Below are 8,916 nucleotides of genomic sequence, written 5' to 3' on the forward strand. Positions count from 1 at the left end.
CTTTAGTAGCAAGTGATATTTTATATGCACAACTCCCTTATTCACAGTACACTGGATAGAACGAGAAATAACTCAATGAGCCCACCGACGGGGATCGATCCGAAACCGACCGCGCATCAAGCGAGTGTTTTACCACTGGGTTATGTCCCGACCCCCAATGTTATATGATGTAACTCAGGCGGTAACAGACCTTTACGTTATACACTTCATTTCCTCCGTCTCACATTGTCCAAAGCCTGTCACCTATACCAGATACACAACTTACATGACTTAAATTATTCAAACTCTTTTTACGACATATTTGTTTTTAAACATATTTTCTCGATATAAAGTTACACGCACGCCTAACCATATGTCAGTATCAGTTAATGCAGAATACAAACACATTACTTTTACAGTTTTGAAACATTTATCGGGTAACACTTTTTAAAACGTCTTTATTTTAAAAAATACCAGAGATGAAGTTGTATGCAACTAATTTAAATAACACTAAAGATAAAAGTGTAAGTAGATCAATCAATCAATCAGGCAATCAGACAATCAGACAATCAACCAATCTATCAATCAACCAACCAACCAACCAATCAATAAATAAATTAAATAAATAAAACTTTAAAAAACCGCCATTGTTTCGAAATTACAGAGACTGCAAATGAAGTTTTATGTGACTGATTTAAATGATAGTAAAAACAAAAGAGTAAGTAAACACAAAAATAAATAAATAAATGAATATATAAATAAATAAATAAATAAATAAATAAAATAGAATAAAAAATAAAATATAATAAATCAAAATAAAATAAAATGAACTGAAATAATAAAGAAAGAGAGAAAGAAACCCCAAAGAAACAAAGAAAGAAAAGAAAAGAAAAGAAATAAAAGAAAATAATATAAAATATAATAAATAAAATAGAGTAAACAAAACTTTAAATAATAAAAATAAATAAATAAATATAGGAAAAACAGATATGTGATAAAGGTCTATGTGCGATTTTTGTTTTGAATGGACTGACGGGGGTGAGGGGTGCGGGGGTGGCATGTGTCATTAAATTTTAAATACTTATACTGATGGCGATTTAAACAGCTTAAACTTCACTGGAAATATACGTGAATATTTATCTATGATATTAACCTGACCTACCTAACACAGTTTAGACCCCCCCCCCCCCCCCCCCCCTCCGCGCTACACAATTCACTGCACTTGTCTGGTTTGGGGGTATATTTAAACAAACTTCCCTTCCCTAACATCCTTCTTCTCTTAAATGGTTTGTTTAAACATGGCGAATATCCATACAAAGGGACATAATACCAGTCGTTTCACGGTATCGTTTACCTCTCTCACTCTTCCCGGTACACTGAATGGCTTGGTTTTTAAGATGGTTAAAGAAAGAAACACGTTTGAAGGGGTGAAAGAGATTTTTATTCTAAACTAAAACCTATTAGCTCCAACTACAAAAAGCGCGCACATAAACAACATAATATTACAGCATGATACCATGATAAAGATACTGACTACCAGCGCATCAATTATTATTGGTTGCTGTATCAACCGCGCACAAAACATACATAATATTATTGCAATGTAATGATATCAAATCGCCTAGTTATTAAAATGTTGTATCAAGGGTGCACCTATATAAGTTGTTGGTTCTTTGTTAACAATTATTTAACCTTAAATAATCCCTATCAATGTCATTTTGTCTTCGACCTTACGAGAGGGCAAAAAGTCTGTTTGTCCCAATTACCAATACTAGTATAGGACCGATGTAGTAGTAGGATACTTTGTTATAGGTGTTGTTGCATTCGAGAAACCAGCTGAAAAGGTTTCTGTTACTTATGTCAATGTAGCTGGTAAAACAGTCTGATTTCCAATCACCCATAAACTTAATGTCTTGTGCTGATAATCCTACAGAATAGCACCAAGTTGCACCTCCCCGGCTAAAGATGTCACCGGAAAACTTGGCCGCATCATAACCAGCCAATCGGAGACACTCTTTTATGCGTCCGATGAAAACCGTGGCTGTCAGTGGTCGGTACCCAGAAGACCTGAGTTGCACGAACAACGGTCCACCAGGCGGAGCCTGCGGGGTTAATTCCAAAGCAAGGAATAGTCCTGATTTGTTGACCAAGGCTGAGCTCCAACCGGCACCGCCCTGAAATGAAACCCAGGTTAATGATAACCTAGTGAGGAAAATCTATAAGCGCCATTATTTTCATGTAATCGGAACACAGCATCGGCAAGTAAGTTAGCGTATGCAGGATAATAAACTGCTCTCAGTCGAAAGTTATAAGTGGCTGACAGCCAGAAGACACGACGTAGTGACGCCATAACCACTGGGTTTTTTTATGAGCCTTTATTTATGATGGCCACTGCAGCTTGATTATCTGAATGTACATACACTTTTTTGTTTTTCCATAAGGGTGCCCATCTGGCAACTGCTGGTTCTAATGCCAGAACTTCTTGGTAGTTGATCGGTAGATCCGCTGCCTCGGTACCCGCCCATGGGGTGTGAACAAAATCACCGCAGTAGTATGCCCCACCTGCTAGGGGGCAAGCATCGATACTCACGGGTGTAGCTGGTCTTTGGTCAACCATGGGCATCGTTCCATTGAACACTGACATGAACTGGATCCACCACATTATATCACCTTTCATATCTGTGCCATGGACATTTCAGACCATTGGCTCTGTCAATTAGGCGTCTCGTGAAGAAGCGTCCTCCATACACGCATTGGGTTATCCAGTTTAACTTGCCCACTATGCTTTGAATCTGTCGCTTAGTAATTTTTTCCATTACTGTTATCCGATCGTGTGGAATACTCAAGGTCATTGCCAGTGAATTTAGAACTACTCCCAAAAACGTGAGGGTCTGTGCTGGGCCTTCAAGTTTATTGTAGTTAATGTGAAATCCCAATTTCCGTAACAGCTGCATTAAGATGTTTAGAATGTTCTGGCATTCGTCATAGGATTTAGCGATAACTAAGAAGTCATCCAAATACACCACAATGTCCTTGTATCCCTTTTTCGCCATAATAGCCCTGACTGATTGGGTAAGTCTATGGAATATTTCCGGTGAACTTGATGCCCCAAAAGGTAGTCTCTCGTCTATCATATACATATGGTGAGTATCTCCGGAAAAACACCATTTTAAGCCCGTTGCTCGATAGTTAGATGGGTGTATTTTAACTGACCGGTATGCATTGGCCAGGTCTAGCTTTGCCATAAAACACCCTGGTGTAATAAGATCGACAGCATCTTGCAGTGTTTGGTACTTGAATGGAGAGTTGTATGCAAAGTCATTCAAGGCTTTCCCGGGAGGGCGGCTGGCATCATGAATAATACGAATTTTTTCTGAGTTTTTCTTAGGTATAGCCCCAAGGGCGGAAACAATATTTGGTTTTGCGTTAACAATTTTGTACCGTCCATTTTCAAGTTCCGTTTTGATTTGTGCTTCCACACGCGCGCGCATTTCACTGCTGGTTGCCGATTTATAATTATCGACTTCAACTAGTTCCTTGACATCCTGAGAATTTAAAATATTAAATCCCTCACGAATACCATTCACGATAAAATCTCGATCATGGAACTCGCGAGGCAGTTCGCTCTCCCAAGCTGCCAAGTTTAGGGCAGACGTGCGCCTACCCGTTACTCCCATTTTTTTGCCTGCTGTGGCGGTGCGTCATTGCTGGCCTGCCGCGTGGGGTGACGATAGATACACTTGGCCGCAAAAGGACAGTTGCCTTTTGCCTTGAAGATTTTACAGTCTTCTCCGCGTTTTTCACGGCTTCCAGGTGACGCTTGCGATACAAACCGGGGTTTCTTGGGTGTTAAGATTTGGATTTCCATATGTGGAGCAAATGTCCCCCATTTAAATTGGTGCTCAGCCTGCAGTTCTCTGTAATTGTAGTCAAAGTCCAGCACACTGTTCCATTCGTATCTTTCAGCAAACTCGAATATTTTAGTAGTGTATGCCAGGTAGTATTCGAGCTCTGCCCGGTCGAGCGTGTTTGACGTTAGTAGCTGGTTCAGCAGACGGCAATTGGCGGCACCCCATTCTTCAACAAAAATACCTGCATATGGATGGTCATCTTCCGTTTTAATCAGAATGTGCTCATTATCCGAGTCGCTGGTTTTGAGTACAAACTCCTTACGCCGGGTTTGCCTTCTGTGTTTAACCTTTTCTGTTAAAAACTGAGTTATATGCAAAGCCTTTCTAGTCTGCGCTTTCATGGTCAGAATTGTCCGTGGGTCCATAACGGAGTTGGCAGATGGAGTTATTACCGTTTTATTGTGACCCCCCGCAAGCAAGCAATCTAGCCTCTTACCTGCTTGCGTCAGTCCGTCCGTTTGTTTGCGGATTCTCTGATTGTGATATCAGCTGATTCCTGATCTTCCATGCTCCTCGTAGTCGATTGTTGTGCACCATTTTCATTTTTCATCTCTTCTATTGATGACCACAGTAACTTGTATTGCCCCAGAGGCAACCCGATTTCTTTAACGTCTCTGGCATCTAATAATATGAGCACTTCTCTTGAATTTAATTCTTCACTGCGCAAAACATGCGTTGTTTTCCTAGTTAGTCCCAGCTCTTTCGCCCATGTGTCGAATTTAAAGTTCTCACTTTTCTCTGCTTCACTGTCCACTATCTCAGGTTGTGGTGTGACAATCTCTCCCGTCGCAGCCATTCTTCGCAAAAATCTTAATCGTTATTATACAAAGTGTATTTTCATCATATTAATAGTAAATTAGCAATTAAATTTGCGCAAAGCCAAGGAAAGCTTGACCGCTGTACTGGTCTGCAAGCTAGAAAGTGACTTTCCCAGACACCGTGAACTCTCTTTCACCATATCAGGGCAGTTGTTTATAAACAAGCGCGGGGCCTGGTCTTTCTCTCTCTAAACTAAATTAAAGTTTTAATTCCACCAAATATCCAGACAAACAAAGAGACTCCTATCGAGTCACGATGTCCTTTCTATTTTTCTCTCTTCTTCCTTGTCCTTTCTTTCATTCAGTTCTTTTTATTAAATTTTTTTGCTGTTGTTGTTGTTGTTGTTGGTTGTTGTTTTTGATTTTCTCATATCCCGGATCATTTCGTTTACGGTTATACTATACCAAATAAAATTCCATAGTCGGCAAAGCTAAGGTATGTGGGTTAAAAACATTACATGCAATATATCAACCAAAAATAAACCATAAATATCAGTATCACAACCCCTCTCACAAAGTATTAATCGAGGTCAGGTCAGGTCAGGTCATGTGTTTTAACGTGCACATTCAGAACAAGCTGCTCTAGCACACGCCTGTTATGGGCGCATGTGTCGACTTTGGCCGACTCCTCCGTCCAGGACAGAAAAAAGTTTCAGGGGGTGGTAGTATCGCTGGTATGTGCAAGGGAGCACAAGGAGCTAAACCAGGTGGTATTGAATTTGCAAAATGTCCCCTAGAATTAAAGCCAAATAGAAAATGTGTAAATTCGTGAAGGTAATTTTGACGCATAATTTAGAACGGTTCGTAACAATTGAAAATGGAGATAATTCGTTGATTTGACATAGTTGTATTAACCTTGCACCAAGGTATACGAGGAACGTGCAGCATGATATGTTGTAGTAATAAGATGAGGTATACAGGATATATAATAGTCTAATACGTATGCAGTAAAACTAATACAATGTCATATTGTGTATTTACTACCAAATCTAAGCGGTCAGTTTGTACTTTATTTTCAAATCATGTTTGAACTGTTAACAAAATATATGATCTAAAAGTTAAAATAGTAAAATATACAGGTTACCTTTTTTTAACCAAAACGTGATTTTTAAAAAAAGAAAGAAATAAAGTTAAAGTTTGTTTTGTTTAACGACACCACTGGAGGACATTGATTAATTAATCACCGACTATTGGATGTCAAACATATGGCTATTCTGACTTGTAGTCACCAAAGAAAACCCGCTACATGTTTCCTAACGCAGCAAATGGATCTTGTATATGCACTTTCCCACAGACAGGAAAGCACATACATGTACCACGGTCTTTGTCCAGTTGTGGTGCACTGGTTGGAACGAGAAAACTCCTATTCAGTTGAATGAGTCCACCGAGGTGGTTCGATTTTGCGATGCAAGCACCTCAAGCGAGCTAAATCCTGCCCCCAAAATAAATGATTGATTTTGATGGAATTTACTTTATGAAATTTTGCCAGTAGAATCACAGAACAATGTGGGTTTTTTATCACTTATCCTTTTTATCACCCATCCCCCCATCCATCCAAACCCACCTCCCACCCACCCCCTAACCCATATATATATATATATATATATATAGTTATGATAAGCAAAGGGATGTTATTTTGTTCAAAATTATTTCTGTTTGTATTTACAGTTGATTAATTTGCAGATAATGTTTTTATTTAAAAATAAAAACTAAAAGGTTGTTATTTAAGAACTATTTTGTTTTGGTGTTTAGATACTGTAGGCGACAAGACATTCAACACGTGTAGACATACTACTCTGGAAAACGGTGCAGTTATGAAATAAAACGGTTCGTTTGATTAATGTTTCGTTCAAAAACAATTGCAGGATAAATAAAATAACTGGTTACTGGCTTAAAATATCGGATTTTCCTCGCGGCCGTCACCACCCTAACCTTCTGATGACGGGCACAAGTTACTCTTTTTATCTAGACCTAATAGTAACCTAGTCTGGGCAGTGGAGGGGTGGAGGAGACGCATCGCATCTTCATTCAGCACGGCTGAATAAATACAAATGGAACCGAGTACACATTTCGAAAACCTAGTTACGTCCCTGACGTACAACCTTTAAACGCTCTGACTTAGGACAATAAATATGTTTTTGCTGTGTGTTTTTTTTGGGGGGGTGGGTTAGGGGGGGGTGGTATATTGGGGGGCGTTTTGGAGGGGTTGTGCGTTGTTGTTTTTAATTTGATTTACTTTGTGTTGTGTTGTTTTTGGTGTGGTTTTTATGGGGGAAGACTCAGTAGGGTGCTTTATATTGTCCTTCTCTCTGACCAACCCATGTTGACGCGTATCGCTGGTGTATACAGTTTTTTAAATAGTGTATCGTATTTAGTATTAAACAATTAGTAACACAGGTGTGCGGTTCTCGGTTAACAATCGCTCTACTGTATCCACGATGGCTGCTCACTTTCTGACACAGTGCTGAGAGAGAGAGAGAGAGAGAGAGAGAGAGAGAGAGAGAGAGAGAGAGAGAGAGAGAGAGAGAGAGAGAGAGAGAGAGAGAGAGAGAGAGAGAGAGAGAGAGAGAGAGAGAGAGAGAGAGAGACAGATACAGATACAAAGACAAAGACAGAGAGACAGACAGACATAGATAGAGGAGTAACAATAGAGGAAAACCGACAGTGATGCTTTTATTCGATCGAAGTTGATTGAATATTTTTCACTACTCTTTCTATTTTATATCCAGCCATACATTCATATTTTAAGACATCTGTCTACACAAAATGTTTGTGACTGAATTCTGGAGTACACCACAACCTTACAGTGATTTTATAAATAAACTAGGAAGTCGGGCACGGTCGAATAAACATTTATGAACACGGTCACAAAATGTCTCAGCAAGGAAGTTGTTAAACTTGTTCTTCTTCTTTTTCTTTTCTTTTGTTTTGCTGCGTGTGTGTGTGTGTGTGTGTGTGTGTGTGTGTGTGTGTGTGTGTGTGTGTGTGTGTGTGTGTGTGTGTGTGTGTGTGTGTGTGTGTGTGTGTGTGTGTGTGTGTGTGTAGTAATCAAGCCGGCAGTAATGGTTCACATTTAGTGAGATAATCTGATTGTAATATTATGATACCTTACATGTCTCGCATAACACAATGATATTTCACTGGGGCAATCAAAACACCGCTGGCATGTTATCAGGCGCCGATTCAGAGGGGGTGCTGGGGGGCGTCCATTCCCTTCAAAAATAAAAATGTCCATTCTTTTCATTACAAGTGCCATTTTTCAGGCCGGGTATATAAAAGTCATAAAACAATTTATGTAGGTAAATACCAGTAGTAGAGTTTTGGTTTCTTACTGCTGAAGGTTATAAAGATAAGGTAAATACCACTAAACACCAAATAATCTTTTTTCACTAGATGTTTTATATGTACCATCAGACAGGTGTTTTTATTTAAATCTTAATTTTTATAATGATGTTTATCATCCCTTTATTTTTTGCATTTACCATAGTTTGACACCCAATAGCCGATGTATTTTGCGTGCTGGGGTGTCGTTAAAGATCGATTCTATTCTATTCCACCCGACAGACTGGATAGCCGTGGTGCTGGAACGAGAAATAGCCCAGTGGAATCGATCCTAGATCGACCGCGTATCTGCGAGCCCCTTACAACTGGGCTGTAAGTCCCGTCCCTTCTTGGTAAATATGCATTAATCTAGTTGAGTTATGTCTAGCTAATATATATAACCTATACTCAAAACAGTTTCATTTTTATCTTGTGTTTTTATTTGAAATAAATTGTATTTATTAAACAAAACTATTTCCAATTTGTGTTGTTTAGAATAAATGGTATTTAGTGTCTACTTCATCTTTTTCTACCGCATTTAAACTAGCGATGGAAATCTAGTCTGAAAAATATGTAATTGAAAATCTAGTTAGAAATAATCAAATTGACGCAGAACATATGTAGGGTCAGGACGTAGCCCAGTGATAAAGCGCTCGCTCGATGCGCGGTCGACCTGGGATCGATCCCCGTCGGTGGGCCATTGGGCTATTTCTCGTTCCAGCCAGTGCACCAAGACTAGTAAATCAAAGGCCGTGGTATGTTTTATCCTGTCTATGGAATGGTGCATATAAAATATCCCTTGCTGCTAATCAAAAAGAGTAGCCCATGAAATGACGACAGCGGGTTTCATCTCGCAATATCTGTGTGGTCCTTAACCATATGTCTGA

Source organism: Gigantopelta aegis, chromosome 3 (genome assembly GCF_016097555.1).
Source record: "Gigantopelta aegis isolate Gae_Host chromosome 3, Gae_host_genome, whole genome shotgun sequence".
NCBI lineage: Eukaryota > Metazoa > Mollusca > Gastropoda > Neomphalida > Peltospiridae > Gigantopelta > Gigantopelta aegis.